At 43.8% G+C, this 21,271-nt stretch overlaps 1 protein-coding gene across 1 annotated transcript in view; it reads left to right on the top strand.

The window, feature by feature from the left end:
• LOC126260710 (hemicentin-2) overlaps positions 1-21,271 on the top strand; it is a 695,733-nt gene that overhangs the window by 310,820 nt on the left and 363,642 nt on the right. The window lies entirely within an intron of this gene.

The raw sequence follows: 21,271 nt of genomic DNA on the forward strand, positions 1-21,271 counted from the left end.
CTTCCTCAAGAAAACTCACGGTGCCTGAAACTAGTTATAAATGCCTGTATTAGATATATCTGTGATTAGATTTTTTCATGATATTTCACCATCATATGCACAGCTATCCTGCCAAACATGGAGACAAGGGCAGAGATTTTCATACCATCTGTCATCTCTACTGTCTTATGAACATACACTCTACTTCATATCTCTCCTCGACTGTAACGTTCTTGTCTGGACAAAATGCCCGGAATACGCGTCCCGTCAGAGTAAAATCCCTTGTGTCCCAGTCCGTCATTTAGCCACTTTCTCGAAGTCCTTCTCAGCAATTGGAACTCGTCTCGGGAGAAGAGAACTGAATAACATCTCTAGCTTCAGTTAATGACATATCTACTTACACAACTATAATGAATGACTAGGCACCCGTCATTCAAGTAAATCATTCTTTCCAAAGAAATCTCTCTCTTTTCCCACTAATGTTAGCTGGTGTGGTCCATTTAAATTTCCTTTCCTCAGACCTCGCTATATCAGAAAACATCTATTTTGTACAACTGTGAATTCTTTTTATATCTTTCAATATTATTATTTATATTTGTATCATTGCCAGTGGGAGCTGCAAGAGTAGTAGAAATACTGCTAGTATTATCTTTATTACTTCATAGTCATTATTATTTACTCATATTTTCTCTATAGAATCTCAAATCATCTTAAAATCTGTCTGTAAAAAACGTACTCTATGTGTGAAACCCTGATCGGGAAAGGACAAAGCTGAAAGCTGTAAAAGAAAGTGAGAAGCTTTTCCAATTTTCCGTTGTTCTGCTGACAACGAGAAATATCCAACAAGACCTACTTTTGTTATATTTTCTCTATCTGCTTAATTTATCAAGTTACCACATTAAAATAATTGTTGGAAATGGTTTCCTCCAGATCTATGTCAATAGCAACTCCTTACAGTATTATATTAATTATGTGTGTAACCTATTTATTGTGGTACCTTCATTATCGAGCGTGAAGTGATCAGCGTGAAAACGATATTTAATTTACAACTGCTGCTGGCTGGATACACAGTGTGTAACGCTGGCTAATTTGTCGCAGAAATTATCTTAACTTTGACGAAAGTTGCTGCAAAGAATTTTATTATAAGGTCCTATACAATCTCGATACATACAATTCACTTCAGAACTGTGTTAATATCAGTCACTATCAATATATTTAGTATGAGCCACAGTGTTCCATATCACAATTGTAGAATTTTTTTTTCATTTTTAGCACTATTTAAGAGCACTCGTATGTTTCCCGTTCGTATTTTTCCTATTCGTATCTCAATAGTATCCACATTCAACTTTACTGTTACACTGTTATAATTTTCTGTATAGACCCACAGCTTCTAGTCTCGTATTTGTTACGTGATTAACGTAGGACGGAGTGCTATTCATGTGCTAATTACGGTACCTTTGAAGGTTTTTTCATGAATCGTTTGTAGTGGTATGTCCGGTGATTAACGCGGGAGATAGTGCCTTTCATATGATGATTAAGGTGCTATGGAAACTTCCTATGACTAATTTGCTGCGCAGTTCTATTAGTCCATTCAGCATTTGTTCCGGGTGCTTATGATAGAAACATATTGTCGAACAAAGTTCTGTCGTAACTGTCCCAACAATCCGTGTGTTGTCTCAACAAGATAACAGGCATCGAAAATCGTCTCAAGAAGATATTCTCTCTAGGTTCTACTGTATCTCGTGCACAAAATTATTTATATGTCTCCACAATACTTTCATAAGTGGGGCGGATTTGAACATAAGCTGTGCATAAAGTAGGACCTGCTCTTCCTATCTTTTCAGTGAATATATACAATAATACCCACTGCACGCATAGTGAATAAAATCCTTACGTCTTACTAACGACCATTAATGGTACCCCACTGGTAGAGGTGTCCCACAACATGTTTGGTTTCATAATTTTCATGTCCGTCTTTTACTGAACAACTGTTGTGGTTTGCAATCGACCGCGGAAACACCCACCATTTTTGACACTTTACTTGAAATGATTAACATAATGATTTCATAAAGGGACATGTTCTTAATTCCTAAATTAGAAGATTTTTGAACTGTCTGAAATATGGGGAGTCCTCTGTAAAAAATATTTGACGTATACAGTACTAGCTAAAAGCTGCTGTAAACCGTTTTTATTGCAGTTACTTCGTTATCATCTGTGAGACGAAAAATCTGTAAACGGCTTATTTATAAATCCCAAGTGATAAATGATGAAGTAGTCGACGCTAGATACAGTAAAACCATTCTATCCAGTCTTTCCTTACTGGTGAACATATAACACTTTTATCATAACTTAAAGATTTTATGACAATGGCTTCCATTGGTATGGCACGTCAAATTCAGTCAAGTAGCGGCGTAACGACATTACCCTACATATGACGAATGAGGCATTCTCTGTCAAACTGCGGCAGTGATAACAGTCAGAAGAGCTGAAAATTTCTCCCTACAAATATTTGTTTTGAAAAATTCTACACCAACTGCTGATGGGAAGCGTCTAAAACAGTTTTTATCTACAACGAGAAACTTACATTCATTAAAAAGTTATAGACTCATAGAAATTACAAATTAAACCTAGCACTAACGAATACCCGTCTACGATTTTCCTTGACCAGGTATATATTATGAATTCATACCTCTTACAATGTATAACACAGAAATAAAAGTGACTATGTGGGAAAAATCATGATATTTGTTGAGCCGTGCTCCGGCTCGCGCTTGTGCCGTTAGACATGTTGGCGTCGTGTGTTCGAATTGTGACGTCTCGTTTTCTTAGTGCGTTCACTGGTGCCACTACATTTGCTCGCTTTGCCTGTCCGTGAGTGGCAGCAGCGGCGTTTATCGATAGCGACTACTGTGGTACTATCTTTGGAGCGGCCGCTAGTATTTCCGGGTCGTCATGTGTCGGAGTTCAGTAGGGGACGTAGCAGCAGTGAGGTCCGTACAACCAGTACTCGCCCGACAGCTGGCGACATACATGCACTGCCCGACGGAAATATGTGGTCGTGAGAGTGCACGACCACGTCAAGGACCGGATTCAGAGAGAGAAAGTTGAATGGATCGTTATATTCCAGAGGTGCCACCTTCACTTGTGTGTGTGTGTGTCCTTCCGTCGAAGTGACCTGATGGCAATAGGTTGTCAGTCGATGATTCATTCTGGGACCTTTCCGTGCCTGACTTGAGCGGGAACGACCGTTGGTTGGTCGTTCGGTCGCTTGCCTGAACGAACGACGTGTATCTGGTCTTCCGACCGCTTCTGGGTTCTCTGTGTTTTTGTCGACTTTTAACTGAAGGGCTTATTTCAATAGTGGTACAAGTCCATTTTTTTCATTCTGAGATACAGAGTCCTAAAGTTAAATAGGCGCTGAAAAATCTGCAGCTGAGATACCAGAAATATTCAAGCATATGGCTTCTTGCTAGAGATGAACCTTTCTGTTTCTTTGGATCATTAATTTCAGGAATATTATAGGCAGAAAAATCGAGGTAATGGACTTGTACCACTATTGAAATAAGCCCTACGATTCGTCCTTGTTGCTCCACAGTGACTGGTTTTGCAGTATCGTTTTCGCGGATCCGTGTGTACTTAGTGTAGTTTCGAATGAGCAGTCATTTTAACGCTGCTTGCGTATTGCATTCGTGGAGGCAACTTGTTGTTATTACCTCGGATTACTCTTGCGTTTGAACATGATCTCTTGTATAATGTTTGTCTTTTTACGATGTCAGGAGTGTAGTCCGCCCGTTTGCCTGGCGTGGGTTATTTAATCGTGTATTGGGCATCGGACGTTAGGTAGATTTTGCGAGAGTGCCGGTCTTGCGTTTAGCTGTGACTGTTTTGAGCTGCCATCCTGTTAAGTGAGTATAACACTGGGCTGCCTGTCTCACCTTACTTACGTTTGAGGGACTTTCCCAGGTCGATCCTTGTAGCACTGTCTGTGGATCACTCCCTTCTTTATTTGATCTGATTGTGTCTGTAGTTTAAAAAATAATATTTTGTTTAAATTATTCCCATTGCTTGTGGCCTTCAGCCGACAAATAATTTGAATTCTTTCTTAATAACGCCTTCAACCGTCAGTGTAGCTTGTGTTACAGTCATTCTTTTTAAAATGATTGTTTTTAAAAAATTAATTCTTTAAATAAACTGTACGTGTTTACCGAGCAACCAACGGTAACTGAGTAAGGCCCGTCCATATTTCCCTGCCTTCCCTAAACCCCATGTTTCATTTACGAATAATGTGCTCTAAACTAAAATTCTGGGTCTTAAACAACGATATTCTTTCGCTGTGGCATTCAGGTAACAGTACAGCTAACCAGAGCATCTTATCTCAGAGGTGACAAGGTGACAAGAGTGTCTACTGTTAATATACTGTTACTGGCCGATCCATCCATCTGTTTTATTGATGGTGTTCAGTTCACATGATCTGTTTGTAAATTATGCACTTTCACCTTCAAACTTTTTCTAGGAGAATAGCCGAACCGAAACAACGAAGTACGCGTCTGCTCTATTTTCAGCATAGAGCATCCATACGAAATTAACTCTACACTTTTGGCAATTTAATCAGAGCGTTAACGTGTCCACAGCAAATGGAGCGTGAAGTCCCCGAAATTTCGAAAGACCTTTGCACTGGCCGTTGGTTTGACACTCGAGATAGGGATCACCAAACGCACGATACTGACTCGCGGCAGAATAGCGGGCTACACACGCATCGGAGATATGTACATATATCAACAAACCACTGAACAGTGCATGATGTCTGTGATACTGTGGCACATTCCATTATCATACGGAGACAGAAGAAAATTGTTGCCTGTATGTCCTAATCTTTGCTACCTTATTTTGAGTCCCTCTTCAAGATATACGGGAAAGAGGGAGGCATTTTTGCAGAGTTTTTCATAAGTACATGTTCACAAAAATTGCCTAACATCATGTGGCAGAATTTGTCACATTTCTTCCAGAATACGACGAAGCTCCCTATTACACCGTCGTTTGTCTACTAAAAGGTAGCTTTGTTCGATGAGTAAAGGACCAACGACCCTTATGCCGCATCATTGCTTGTTTACTGTCGCAGCAGACGAGTACATGAGGATAAGGCCTGTCGTGATCGCAGCGCCGGCAGTGCTAAGTCAATTATGTCCATTTTGACTTCAGTGGTTATGGTCCAAAGCTAGAGGTAGGGCATGAGGAACAACAAGAGTAACTTCAATGATTAGCTAGAGAGAAAGTTTTTATTATGAGTGGTTGTAATTTGAGACGTGTGGTTATTATACAGGGTGTCTCAAAACTTGACCGCAAAAGCTTCAGTGTAGCAACTGTGGGCACTGGAACACAGACCTTAAGAGCTATGAGCACCGCCTCATCTATATCTATATCTACATCTACATCGATACTCTGCAAATCATATTTAAGTGCCTGGCAGAAGTTCATCAAATAACCTTCACAATTCTCTATTATTCCAGTCTCGTACAGCGAGTGGCAAAAATGAACACGTATATCTTTCCATGCGAGATCTTATTTCCCTTATTTTGTTATGGTGATCATATCTGCCTTTGTACGTTGGCGTCAACAAAATATTTTCGCACTCGGTGGAGAAAGTAGGTGATTGCAAATTCGTGAGAAGATTCCGCAGCAACGAAAAACGCTTTTGTTTTAATTAAGTCCACCCCAAATCCTGTATCATTTCATTGACATTCTCTCCCCAATTTCACGATGATACCGAACGTGCTGCTCTTCTTTGAACTTTTATACGTACTCCGTCAATCCTATCTGGTAAGAATCCCACACCGAGCAGCGCAGAGGACGGACAAGCGTATTGTAGGCAGCCTCTTTAGTAAATCTGTTACATTTTCTAAGTATCCTGCCAATAAAACGCAGTCTTTCGTTAGCCTTCTCCGCCGCATGTACTGTGTGTTCTTTCCAATTTAAATTGTACATAAATGAAATTCCTAGGTATTTAGTTTAATTTACGGCCTTTATATTTGATAGATTCATCGTGTAACCGAAGTTTAACGGATTCCTTTCAGCACTCGTGTGGATGATCTCACACTTTTCGTTATTTAGGGTCAATTCCCAATTCTCTCACCATAGAGATATATTTTCGTTCTGCAATTTGTTTTGATCTTCTGATGACTTCACTAGTCGATAAACGACACCGTAATCTGCTAACAACTCAAGGCGACTGCTCAGATTGTCTCCCAAACCGTTTATATACGTAAGGAATAGCAAAGGGCCTGTAATACTATCTTGGGGAACGCCAGAAATTACTTCTGTTTTACTCAATGATTTTCCGTCAGTTACTACGGAATGTGACCTCTCTGACAGGAAATTACGAATCCAGTCACATAACTGAGACGATATTGCATTAGGGCGCTATTTCACTACACGCCCCTTGTGTGGTACAGCGTCAAAAGACTTCCGGAAATCTAGAAATACGGTATCAATTTGAAATCCCTTGTCAGTAGCACTCATACCTTCGATACTGTGAAATATCTCTTCTACTGAAAGCTCTTTGCTTTCCATATTTTGGGAGGAGGAAGTGTGAACAGCCGGCCACGGTGGTCTCGCGGTTCTAGGCGCGCAGTCCGGAACCGTGCGACTGCTACGGTCGCAGGTTCGAATCCTGCCTCGGGCATGGCTTTGTGTGATGTCCTTAGGTTAGTTAGGTTTAAGTAGTTCTAAGTTCTAGGGGACTGATGACCACAGCAGTTGAGTCCCATAGTGCTCAGAGCCATTTGAACCATTTGAAGTGTGAACAACAACGAGGAAAAAATCGAGTAAACATAGGATCTAAAACGTGTACCTTAAGAAGTACGAGCACTCCATCTTCGCTACTGTAAAACGCATCTTTTCAACTAAATAAGTGCTAGGAGCTCTTAAGGTATGGGTTTTAGAATGTGTGTTTACTGAGCATCTTTTTTATTGTCTTGTCCATACTGCCTCGTCTCAAAATCTGAAAAGTACTTGAACTGGAAGTGATGAGTTTTATATTATCGAAGACGAACAAGCTCTTAAGATATGCATTTTAGAGTTTATGTTTACTGACCTTTTTTCCTTCTTGTTATATAATGCATTAAGTCCTGAACTTTTGCAGTCGAATTTTGGAACTCCATGTACAATTAATCATTACATAAATGTTAGCGTCCATCTAGTCGGTCAGCTTGGGTTCTAGCGCATTTTGGATTGCGGCGTTGGATATATATACTCTGTACTAACCTGTCACTGTTCATGGGGTTACGTTCTAGTTCCTGTGATGTCTCATTAGTTAATATCTTAGAGTCTTTAATTTATCATTGTATTAAAGACACTGGGCCTGTTCATGATTTCTGGCGTCGAAACTAGTACGTCTTGAGAACGTCAAGTCTCCCGAGTCAGTTTCTGCCAGTGAGTCAGAGCTGGAGATCTTGTTGTGTTTATGGTTCTGAGTCTTCAGCGTGCAACGAATTCCAGCTACCTGTCTGAAAGTTTTGATTTTCTAGTACTTCCACAGTACATGATTTTTCGGAACATATTACGTCACACAAACTACGACCCCTTGAACTGACCGTCCCTTCGCCAGCTTGGGTGACCGAGCGGTTCTAGGCGCCACAGTCTGGAACCGCCCGACAGATACGGTCGCAGGTTGAATCCTGCCTCGGGCATAGATGTGTGTGATGTCCTTAGATTAGTGGGTTTAAGTAGTTCTAAGTTCTAGGGGACTGATGACGTCAGAAGTTCTCATAGTGCTCAGAGCCATTTGAACAATTTTTTGACCGTCCCTTCACTCAGTACCAGGAGCTGACGGAGGCAGGAAGTTACTAGATGTTCATGTGTTCCAGTTTCTTCTTAAATAGGGGAGACCGTTAAATTTACGTGCCCTGCAGAGTTCTTCGAAAATTACAAAAATTACACCAGAAACGTAAGGTACTTCGAAATATGAAAAATTGGTACAAGGTATAACATCGTCATTACCTACGAACAAATATTTTAATTTACTTTAAAGTTATCGTAACCCATAAAATATTAGCAATACTCCCTACGTCTTGCACAATCACTCTACTAAACAGTAAGAATGAGCAAGTGAGATGAAATTAAGAACAGATATTATCAAACACCACTTACAAGTTAAAACATTTTGAAATGCAAACTGTTGGCAACTAACACAAATTTCCATTTTCAGGAAAGGGAGAATTTTTCAGCCCGTAAAGAAACATTGTTCATTTTTAACTATGAGGTGTTGAACGGTAGAAGTACACCAAACTACAGGTTGTTCCGCCACTGACGAAGTGTGGATTAACCGCCCACATGTTATGTAACCAGTTTTAAGAGTATACACTGTTGGACTCACCATAAATTCCTGTACTGCGTAAACCCTGTAACTGAAGAATTAACAAAATTCTCCAAATAGACTTACAACATTTCGATATGTGGAACTCTTAATATTTACAAACGCTGACAAAACAGATTCTTATGTCAGTGTGTCAGAAACCACTTTTGGTGGTTTCTAGTGCGCTTTCCATCACGGTATTCTGCAATGAGTCACTAGATTGAAACAACGACGTAGAAACATCGTGCGTTCCTAAGCACATTGTCCAGTGTATGTGTGGAACAAGCGTAATATTTCATTAGTTACTGTTATATCTATAACAAAAGTTCCACCGTTTGGGACTGAATTTATTTGTGTGTACCAAATATGTTTCGTTAAGTGTGATATATAAGCTGGAAAAAACTCTACTATGAACGTTTAGCACATGTAGAAAAGAATGGATACATGAAGAAGACATAAAAATGAATACGGCTGAAGATGTCCACTATTTACAGTAGCAAAAAACGTGTTTCTGTTATGTATGTGATAAACCATAATTGAACTAAGCAAATGAGGAGAAATGTCTCCTTATATTATTTATAGTAATATTTATTATTTATTTCAGACTCAATTGGTAGAATTGCTACAACTACGGCTTTAGCCTTCTTCAGGTGATTTCCGTATGTCAAATAGTCTTAAAGTACACTTAAGGTAACTTCGAACAGATGTTGTGTGACGTATTCTCTTCAAACATGAGTTTCTGAGAAATTAGAATAAATGGCGCGACGACAAAATTTGAGTAACAGAACATAAAGGATGTCGTTAATTACATACAGGATGACGCAAAAGTCCGTTAACATTTGAAAATGTACTAATTGAAGGAATAATGTAGGTAGAGGGATAAAAATTGACAAACGTGCCTGAAAAGACATGAAGATTTCTTGAAACCGAAAACGAGTACAAAAACTGATCAACAGATGGCGCTGGACAGAAACACGCCCCATTGGCGCCGCAAGAGAATCGTGTATGAAATGAGCTGTTTGAGAGAGGGAGTCTGTTGCGCCAGCAATGACAGCATGTTTTGTCAGAAAGGGCACTAATAGTGAACCTTTGCTATAAGAATGGAGAGTCCGCTATTGCAGCTGTACGATCCTAGCGCCATATGAAGGGCATTCGACACTACGGTCGCAGGTTCGAATCCTGCCACGGGCATGGATGTGTGTGATGTCCTTAAGTTAGTTATGTTTAAGTGGTTCTAAGTTCTAGGGGACTGATGACCTCAGATGTTAAGTCCCGTAGTGCTCAGAGCCAAGGGAATTCGAACAGATAATGGTGCTCAAGGAAAATAAATACCTCGTCTTCAGAGAACTTTCGGAAAGTCACGGAAGCCAATTGAAATTAGTGACCTCTATAATAGCGTGGACGTTTAGACAACTTATCAAGCTACGCACGTAGGGGACTGAAGAATGTGTCACTGAGGCACCGAAACTGCTAGTCCAAGAAAATAATTTATAAATTTACGGCTGTAGGTATTTATTTTTCCTCAAGTCTTTAACCAGCTGCAGTGCCATTCTATTTTTACAAATGGAACTGTAGGGTAAAGCTTCTGTGACAAGTGTAGCTGCGAAGAGAAAGATCACGAAGTTCGAAACCACGGGTTATTTAGACGATCGACCACGGAGTGTATGACCAGACCCAAGTGCTACTCTGCTCGGACAGATCAGGTAGAAAAGGAGACTTAGCGGTTTCGTCTCTGCGTGGTGAGGATGGTGATGATTTTGGTTTGTGGGATGCTCAACGGCGTAGTTATGAGCATCCATGCAATTTCTCAAACTTTTCACTGTCCAGTCTCGTCATTTTCCTGAATGATGATGAGGACAACACAAAAACCCGGTCTCCAGGCGGAGAAAATCCCCGATACGGCCAGGAAACTAACGCGAGATCCCCTCGTTCAAAGGCAGTAACTCTAATCACAGGACCACGAGCTGTGGACCGCATGGTGAAGGCAGTGCTCGTTAAGTCGTACGACGCACCAGCATTCCGCACGAACTACTCTTTGGGGAGCACAAAGACGTACACTGTAATGCTATCCATACAAAAATCCATTGTAATAGTTTCTTCAGTTTCTATTATCATCATGAACTTTGAGACTCCGTTTTATAACGCGGGGAGCATTTGCGATGCGGGAACTTCAAACAACTATGGAGGATTTGTTGCCTGACAGGTTGTGGATCGACGAAGCCCAAACCTTACTCTGAGGGGCTTTCAACACCCACAACTGCAGAATCTCGACTACCTAAAATCCTAAAACTGCCATGCAAACCCCACTGCATGACGATAAAATCACGGTGCGGTGTGGATTTACGACATAAATCGTGATTGAAGCCTTTTTCTTCGAGGAAATGCTGGGTGCTGCTTTTCAATCTGTCTGCGTGACAGGAGCAAGGTAAGTCGATATGCTACAGAGTAGCAACATGGGTCATAAATACCTGCTGGAAGATACGAGTATTTTATAATATGGCGCTCCACTCCGTATCGCCACACTTGTGAAATACCTCTTCCGCACATAGTTTGGTGAGGATCACATGCTGAGCCGCCACTTCCTTCATGCTGGGCCTCCCAGGTTCCCAGACCTCAGTCCATGTGATGAATGGTTGTGGGGTAACCTGAAGCTAAAACACGAGCAAATTCTCGCCATAGCTACTTATACGCTGTACACAACGAAGTCCCTCACTACAGGTCCTGTTCATAAATGACACCGAGCGAGATGGCGCTGTGGTTAGCACACTGCACTCGCATCCGGGAGGACGTCGGTTCAAATCCGCGTCCGGCCATCCTGATTTCCCTAAATCGCCTCAGGCAAGTGCCTTTGAAAGGGCATGCACGGGTTCCTTCCCCATCCTTCCCTAATCTGATGAGACCGATGACCTCGCAGTTCGGTCTCCTCCCCCCGTATCAACCGAACCCAACTCATAAATGACGGCAGAATTTCTGAACTTTTGCTATAAAGAAAATCGGCTTTGCCAAAAATTAGTTGTTATGCCGATTATTGCATTTCTATTATATGAAGGGCCATCATTATGGACTCTTTACACTGATAAGCGAAAACATTGTAGCCACCGCCCAGCGCGAAGTTGGATGGTGCCTAGTGTAATTGCGGGCATGTGACGCGTCACCAAAAGCATGTAAGCGGAGCAGACAAGGAGGGGATCAACCTAGCGGAGATATGGGCTGAAAATGGGGATAGCCATTCAGATAAGCGACTTTGACAGAGGGCAGATTATTATTACGCAGAGCCTGACAACAAGTATCTCGAAGCTGGTCGAATTTTCAAGTGCTGCCACCGTGAGCATCTACGGAAAGAGATAGGACAGTGAAAGTACTACTGGGTGCTGGATGGTTATACGTCCGCGGCTCTTCACAGAGCGTGCGGTTCGAAGGCCTGTCTGCTCTGTAAAGTTGGGTAGATGGTTGTCCTGTGGCATATCTACTGAAAAAGCACAATGCAGCTGGACTCACAGGTGTTTCGGAACACACCGTACGTTGTACGTTGCTGGAGCTCCGCAGCAGGCCACGCCTACATATACACACGTTGACCAACTGCAACGGGCAAGAGACCATCGGGAATCGACCTTCGACCAATGGAAACGAGTGGGCTATTATGCTGAATGACATTTTTGCTACACTAGATCTATGGTGGTCTCTACATACACCGCCGTAGAGATGAACGACCGCTCAAAACGTGCAGCGTACCACGCACACAGTCTGCTAAGCTAGGGGAGACATTCCCCTTGCGTTTGCGTGGGACCTGTGGTAATAATGGAAGACACGCTGACAGCTGGGAAACACTGGCGTCCCTTCATGCTCGGTTTCTTCCGCTACAGCGACGTCATCTTTCAGCAGTATAATAGGCAACTAGGTGCCAGAAATTGCTACAGTGGTTTGAGGAGCAGTGTAGTGAATACGCGTTGATGTCTCGGCGACCAAATTTGCCTGATGTGATCCCTATGGAACCCATGTGGGCAGCTACGGCAGCTATTACCGCGTACGCAAGTAAGCAACTAGTTATTTACACTACTGGCCATTAAAATTGCTACACCAAGAAGAAATGCTGGTGATAAACGGATATTCATTGGACCGATAAATTATACCAGAAATGACGTGATTACGTTTTCACACAATTTGGGTGCATAGATCCTGAGAAATCAGTCTCCATAACAACCACCTCTGGCCGTAATAACGGCCTTGATATGCCTGAGCATTGAGTCAAACAGAGCTTGCATGACATGTGCAGGTACAGCTGCCCATGCAGCTTCAACACGGTACCACACTTCATCAAGAGTAGTGACTCATATTGTGGCGAGCCAGCTGCTCAGCCACCATTGACCAGACTTTTTCAATTGGTGAGAGATCTGGAGAATGTGCTGGCCAGGGCCGCAGTCAAACACTTTCTGTATCCAGAAAGGCCCGTACAGGACCTCCAACATGCGGTCGTGCATTATCCTGCTGAAATGTAGGGTTTCGCAGGGATCGAATGAAGGGTAGAGTCACGGGTCGTAACACATCTGAAATGTAACGTCCACTGTTCAACGTGCCGTAAATGCGAACAAGAGGTGACCGAGACGAGTATCCATTGGCACCCCATACCATCACACCGGGTGATACGCCAGTATGGCCATGACGAATACACGCTTCCAATGTGTGTTCACCACGATGTCGCCAAACACGCATGCGACCATCATGATGCTGTAAACAGAACCTGAATACATCCGAAAAATGGCGTTTTGCCATTCGTGCACCCAGGTTCGTCGTTGAGTACACCATCGCAGCCGCTCCTGTCTGTGATGCAGTGTCAGGGGTAACCGCAGCCATGGTCTACGAGCTGATAGTCCATGCTGCTGCAAACGTCGTCGAATTGTTCGTGCAGATGGTTGTTGTCTTGCAAACGTCCCCATCTGTTGACTCAGGGATCGAGACGTGGCTGCACGATCCGTTACAGCCATGCGGATAAGATGCCTGTCATCTCGACTGCTGATGATACCAGGCCGTTGGGATTCAGCACGGCGTTCCGTATTACCCTCCTGAACCCACCGATTCCATGTTCTGCTAACAGGCATTGGATCTCGACCAACGCGAGCAGCTATGTCGCGATACGATAAACCGCAATCGCGATATGCTACAATCCGACCTTTACCAAAGTGGGAAACGTGACGGTACGCATTTCTCCTCCTTACACGGGGCATCACAACAACGTTTCACCAGGCAACACCGGTCAACTGCTGTTCGTGTATGAGAAATCGGTTGGAAACTTTAATCACGTCAGCACGTTGCAGGTGTCAGCACCGGCGCCAACGTTGTGTGAATGCCCTGAAAAGCTAATCATTTCCATATCACAGCATCTTCCTCCTGTCGGTTAAATTTCGCGTCTGTAGCACGTCATCTTCGTGGTGTAGCAATTTTAATGGCCAGTAGTGTACGCGAATTAGACGGCCTGTGTGTAGACGTATGATGTCATAACCTCGACATACCTACCAACGAACTGCCGCATGCCTGATTCACAGAATCGGTCATATATTTTGTTCCAAAAACGAACAAACAAGTACTAAGCAGATGGTCATTATGTTTTGACTCATCAATATATTTGGTTTGAATAGAACCTCACGTCATTTCGGTCACGTGTGCCAGTTTTTACCTCTCTACCTACATTATTCCGTAAATCATTGAATTGTGAAATGTTAAGAGACTTTTGGGTGCCTCTGTACTAAAAATTTTTTACAGATATTTAGACATATTACAAGAAGAAAACTATGGTTCTTTGGACACAAAAGGATTAAGCATAGGCCGGCCGCGGTTGCCGTGCCGTTCTAGGCGCTTCAGTGAGGAGCCGAGCGACCGCTACGATTGCAGGTTCGAATCCTGCCTCGGGCATGGATGTGTGTGTTGTCCTTAGGTTAGTTAGGTTTAAGTAGTTCTAAGTTCTAGGGGACTGATGACCTCAGATGTTGAGTCGCATAGTGCTCAGAGCCATTTTTTATTTTTATTAACCATATATTTACGACGGACGTTTTAGTTTTAGTACACAGTATAAAACGCCGTACTGGATCAGTGAGCGGGTATGTAGCACGTGTGTAGGTGTGTCTCATATGCTTTCAGCGCTGAGAGGATGGGGAAACAACGAAACAGAACAGTAGCGTTGTCAACTGCGCGTCGGCGCCGGCAGCAAGAATAGCCGTCTGTTGACGTTATGTAAATGCGGGTTGTACGTCAACGCGGCGGACACGCGCGCCGCCCGAATGACAGGTAGCCACCGGCTGTCCTACCTGCTGTACGGCGCGTGTCGCAATGGAATATGCAGCGCCGCACGTAATCCCGCGCTTTGCTGAGCCGGCACCCCCGCGGGGCAGATAAAGGCGCCTGCGACGTCGTCGCCGGGACCCGCGTTATTCCGCACAGCGAGGAGCGAGGCAATCTTTCTCCGTCCGCGCCATCCCTCGCCGCCGCCGCCGCCGCCGCCACCGCCCTTGGCCCTTTTCCTCCGCTTCTTTTCTCTGCATCCCATCGACACAATGCCGGCCGCAGCCGCAGTTCCAACTCCCGGGATAAACAGCGCGGACGCGATTCGGCCGTTCGGTTTAGTTTGGCCGGGTAAATGTCCCCCTTCCCGCCGGCCGTCGCCCTTCTCCGCGCTGAAATGGCCAGCCACTCCCCTGTCCTGCTTTCGAGGCTGCCCTTCTTCCCATCGATCAGTTCTTCCACTCGTTTGCCCTCTTACTATTCGTCATGGTCACTCGGAGCCGAGCTCTCTCGCAAAGTTTCGAAAGCGCAAATGTTTGTCTCCCCAAACGGGCGGGCCAGACGGCGAATTCGCATGGTATGAACAGTCTAACTTACTTTGGAGAGCAGCTTTGTGGAACCAATAACGGAAACACTTTAACATGGCGTGTATTTGGTTTTTCAGAACTGTCGCGCCATCTTTGGACACTTCTATGGATACCTTTATGCGGGTATCCCGTGCTGGGATCGCGAAACCCTGGCCGTCAGCCTGAAACGTTTTTGCGTGTCCTGTAATGAAAAAAAACTGCTCTTTTTAACTTGTAACGTTGTGCTCCACTTGCCACAACAGTGTTAACATCATTTGTTATGCTGTGATGAATGAAGAACAGTAACCATTCGCCGGTTACAGACACATGTCACGTTCTTGTTCGTATTTTATTGCATAAACAGCCGTTAGTATTTACAAACGTTCAAAGTCGATTGCCTTGGCGTGTGGTCAAATTCTTGTCTCTATGTCGGCCTGAGGGTAACTGCCGTCGTTCGAGGAATTTCCGTCAGTTCCCGAGAACAGCCGTTAGTAATTACAAATGTTCAAATTCGACTGCGCTGGCGTCTGGCCACAGTGTTGTGTCTATCTCGGTCTAGGTTTAACAGCTGTCGTTCGAGGAATTTCCGTCAGTTCCCAACAGCAATAGACACCTAGCCGTGTTTACGTTCGAAGAATCCAAGGTCTGTCTCCCTAAGTCGGAGGTCAGCATGTTCGACAGCTATGGAGGGCACGGGTTCGATTCATGGAAGTGCCAGGGACTTTTCCTTGGTGGGAGGACTCCAACAGGTACACAGCCTCGTACTTTTAGAAGTTAATAACAATCTGAGAACTGTTGCGTTCGCTGATGTAGCAAGTTCCTCGCTTTTGGTCAAATTGTTTCTCGGGAAGACAAGTTCACGATATAACAAAATCGAAATGACAGCGTCCAGTGCTTCAGAGTACAAAGTCGGAAACGGTCGAATGACTTGTGCTGAGTTACTACCTGTCAGTGGGTAACTGATTAACTCTATTAAAGACCAAGAGAACAGATGATGCTGAAGCTACAGTCACGATGTACCGGGATCTTCCAGCTTTGAAACGTTTGTTAAGATAGACAAAACAGCAACCGTTGTACCTTCGCACCTAACAAAAGCTAATAATATGAAACGTCTCTTCTGTGTGAATTTCTTTCAGTGTACGTAACTACGGAAAACAAAACCTCTGAGGCTGATTTACAATGAATGCTAGGCGAACGAAAGCCTGAAAACTACAAAAACGTTAAAGAATTTTATATGGGAAACATGCTTCGTACTGCTATAAAATGTAAATTATTTTCAACGTCTAATGGAATTGTAGAAAATTACAAAAAACACACTATACAATTTCTAAAGTGTCTATAAAAAGCACATCTTCTGAATCCTCTCAATTAATAGCAGATCCCAAGAAATAGTGTGCCGTTGGCATACAGATTGTGTTAGGAGTAGCGATAAGAAATTATTACCAGATGAATAAAAAAAAATCCACTTTCAACTATAAACCTGTGTGGTTGCTATGACTGATGTAACATTAGGATACCGTGACTGCTGACCGGCTGATGTTCAGCAGAGAAACTGCTGAATGTTTTGCTACAATTCGCTCGTCCATCCTCTATTCTAAACTCTACTACGTGGCGACTACTGTAATCAACAAAATGTAGCTCTTGTAAATGACTTTCATGGCGATTGTTTTCCCACATTACATTCCTCCGTAAGGAGGTGAAAAATGTAGTGCTGATAATAAAGTTTTAACGAATGAAACGTGTATTTCATTATCGATAAGTGTACGATAATACAAGCTGTCAAGATTAGTCAGCTGTCAAGAAACTGGCAAGTGTAACTTGTCAGACAACACTATAAGTCGCCAAGTACTAGATAATGCTGGCTACATTAATGATCTTGGTAGCATTCATTCTTGCTTTGCTGAATGGTGGGACAACAGCCCACCTGTATCTAAAAAAATATCAAGAACTCCATCACTGTAAGTTCATCTCCAATTTAGTTTATAGGCTGCCGGTTTTGGCGACGTAATACGTAATACGTCATCCTCAGATCCTCTGTACCAGACAGAGGCTGAATTTTCCAGTGAGAAACGCATGTATGTCATATGTGATAATAAGCAGTCTTCGCACCAACTCAAGAACGCCAAAAACCATGGGCAATGGGTGACCGCCATACCCACTCGCCGCCTCTCCCTATCTCCCCCCCCCAGTCCGCAGCTCGTGGTCGTGCGGTAGCGTTCTCGCTTCCCGCGCCAGGGTTCCCGAGTTCGATTTCCGGCGGGGTCAGGGATTTTCTCTGCCTCGTGATGACTGGGTGTTGTGTAGTGTCCTTAGGTTAGTTAGGTTTAAGTAGTTCTAAGTTCTAGGGGACTGATGACCACAGATGTTAAGTCCCATAGTGCTCAGAGCCATTTTTTGAACCCATCCCCCCACCCTCTAACTCTCAGGGAAAGGAAATAACAGTGCACTCAAGTGTTTCTCTTTCAAGAAAAAGATTTCATAGTGAGTATTGTACAGATTTTTAACGCGGTCGAAACTTGAATTTTTTTATGGATACTTGCAAATCGCCATTAGTAGTCCTGAATATTAAAAATAGATCATAGCTCCAGCTCTAGGTTCCCTCCTGCAAACGATCATGTAGGCGCCCTTGTACCAGCTTAATTGCGCACGACATTAGCATACGATAACACCACGAAAATAATTTATCTAATTCCATCGGAGGTGATGCCCTGCATGCTGCCATGTCCCGGACTGTATCCAAAGGACTTTACAGATTCATTAGAAAGAGTGTTTGTGAGTAACTGAAACACCTGAACATGTAATGATGTAGTGCCCTGCTCAAATGCTCATATCCAATGGAGAGACGGTCAGATGAAGGCGTCATAGTTTTTACGGCGTAATGTGTCGCGAAAAGTCAGTAAAATATCTTAAAAATCGAACAGGAAGGAAAGATGAAACTAGGTGCACACTAAAGATCGACAATCAGAGAAAAGAGTGGAAAGATATACAGCTTAACATCTACCTCTGCTCGGAGAGCAATGTCTTCTCAAGACGTACGAAGAGTACCGACTCCTCAGTTTCTGAACGGCCCCAGGATCTGTAATACACAAGGGAAAAAAGTGAGAATTCTAGGACAGCATGTTGTGAGACATCACAGGAACTAGATCCCAGTCCGATGAACAGTGAAAGGTTAGTAAAGAGTGATGAACTGGTCCTTTTAATGCCATAGTAACGTGACCCTTTTAACGTATCCATTCATCGTGGTGACATGGTTACGTCCTTCCAACGCATCTACTGTCTTGTTGCTCATCAGGGTATGTTTGTAGCAGAGCACAGTTCAACTTCTCCGACGGATACTTCGGATAGTCGTGACGCTTCGATGCACTGACATTCTTCATTGAGGCGTTTTCTTGTTCCTTTTCTGTTTCTTTTCTGTTTTAATGACGTTCATTCATATTACGCTGCCAGGATTCAGACTGAATGAACATGACAACGGGGATATTGTATGAGCTTTTATCTAATAAATAACTATAGTGGGAAAATAATTCAAAATGGTTCAAATGGCTCTGAGCACTATGGGACTCAACTGCTGTGGTCATTAGTCCCCTAGAACTTAGAACTACTTAAACCTAACTAACCTAAGGACATCACACACATCCATGCCCGAGGCAGGATTCGAACCTGTGACCGTAGCAGTCGCACGGTTCCGGACTGCGCGCCTAGAACCGCGAGACCACCGCGGCCGGCGCAAAATAATTAAGACAATAGACATATAGGCATGATATTAGAAAGACATGTATCTTTCTCGTAAATTCCTGATAAAGCAGAACTCATGGTTACTTCACTGTGCTACTCCAGTTAAGCTGGAACCTTGTTGCTCACAGCACCGCGTTCAGGAATTTTATAATCTAGTAGCTCGTCCACACCGTGTCAGGAGTGGAAGGAAAACAGCGCCTCTTTGTACATTGTTGAGTAACAACGGTCATGGTCCGCGCTGCGCCGGTACTTGAAAGAAAAAAATCTTATTCTTGCGCACTGTGGGCCGGGTTTCTCTCTACGCAGCCAGAATGAAGAGCTGGTGTACGTACAGGAGGCGTGATAACTCCTGTAAAAGAAAGGAAGTGACTTGACTGACCAATTGGCTCATTAACGTCGGCCGGCCGCGGTGGTCTAGCGGTTCTAGGCGCTCAGTCCGGAACCGCGCGACTGCTACGGTCGCAGGTTCGAATCCTGCCTCGGGCATGGATGTATGTGATGTCCTTAGGTTAGTTAGGTTTAAGTAGTTCTAAGTTCTAGGGGACTGATGACCACAGATGTTAAGTCCCATAGTGCTCATAGCCATTTCATTAACGTCGAGCCCTAACAGCAAAGGAAAGCAACTTGAAAAATGGAGAACTTGTTGATCCTGATGTAGGCGTCATGGAAGAAACAATTTTTCAAAATTGCACCCCTCAATTACTTATACTGGTCACATAGAGACCGAAGCTGCTCCTCGGCCTCAATCAGTCCAGCGTTCCACACCTTCTTGTCAGATGCCTCTTCATCTACCAGACACGGTATCTGCATGTCTCCCATGGTCTTATCGTTCCATCTCGTTCTTGGCCGTCTTAGTGAACTTCTTCCTTCGACTTCCCCGTCGATTACTGCCTCCCATTACCACGTTATCCCCTCTCCTCCTCCGTGTCCGTACCATGGTTAATGAGAAAACATGTCACGTCAAAGTTGTCTCTGTTCTCATGGTGCCTTTTATTCAAGTTGACCTTAACTGATATAATTCTTTTTTTTAAATTTGCTGTTCACGAAAAGAATGGTATAAATTTTGTAATTGATAATATGATTTTTATTGAAACTTCCTGGCAGATTAAAACTGTGTGCCCGACCGAGATTCGAACTCGGGACCTTTGCCTTTGGCGGGCAAGGGCTCTACCATCTTTTTTTTTTTTTAGTTTTTATAACATTTTGGTTTTTGTATTATAGATTTATGTTTGTTTCATTACAAAGAAAGATCCTACAACTGCCGTAGCCGAGTGTCCGTGTCGTCTTCTCGTCTGTTGGGAGGGTTCCCCCCTATTCCGTCCGTAGAGGATCAATATGCTCCAGGATTCTTCTTGATTTTCAGCGTCTCATACCCGGAACGCCCCAGTGAGCAGGAGGATCCGCAAATAATGAACCTACATAATTTGCGAAACGAGTTCTGTACTTCGGGTGTCGGCTGAAAGCTGCATGTGTCGTCATCAATAGGGACCAAAAGTCGAGTGTGCCTTTGGGAGCATCGCAAAATATGTAGTAAACGGCCATGCCTTTTAGCCAGTTAACGGCGTTCGTTCTGGTTGATGGAAAGTATACGACGTCGGGGCGCAATACGTCATCAGGGGAGATAGACTCCGGCAATCGCCGCAAGAGTAATGCCAGCATGCGCTGCGTCAGTAGCCAGAACTCGCTGGTCGCGGCACACGTCAGACGGTGTGCATCCGAGTCAGCGACTGAGCATGTCGGACACAAGGGGTCGTCCGTCAGATGTATGGAATGTAACCTCTGACGAGTAGCGAACTTCCCATTCACAACCACGTACCACAATGAACGCACCGTCGTAGGTAGAAAAGGCGTGTGGACCGCTCGCCACACCGTGTTCCAGGCAACTTCAGGATGTCTGTGGGTGACCGTATTTACAGGTTGCCGCTGCTGATAGAGGCGATAATAGTCTTTTGTGCTGGGCTTCCGTGTCGTCGGAAGTTCTGACCGTAAGTAGCTGAAGTCGATGAAGAAGTCTCTGATGTGGGTGAGTGCCGGTGAAATGTGTCCTACAGAAACCGGGGGATGCAGAGAGTGTGGTGCCACTTCCGCTATCAGGGTGCCCTTCAGAGTGGCGTGGGCAGAGGTCCACGTGCTACGCATAGTGTTGAGATAAAGCGATCGCGCACGGTTATATACGTGAATTAAACCGATACCGCCCGCCCGCTGCGGCAGTGTCAGGGTGGCGTATCGGACTTTAAAAACCAGACCGGTGCTTACGAAATGTCCATATGCTGCTTGAAATCTGTCGGCCATCGTAGCTGTCAAGGGAAGGATATGCGCAAAATAGTTCAGTTTTGAGACAAGATAGGTGTTGACATAACGTGTTCTG

Source organism: Schistocerca nitens, chromosome 5 (genome assembly GCF_023898315.1).
Source record: "Schistocerca nitens isolate TAMUIC-IGC-003100 chromosome 5, iqSchNite1.1, whole genome shotgun sequence".
Lineage (NCBI taxonomy): Eukaryota > Metazoa > Arthropoda > Insecta > Orthoptera > Acrididae > Schistocerca > Schistocerca nitens.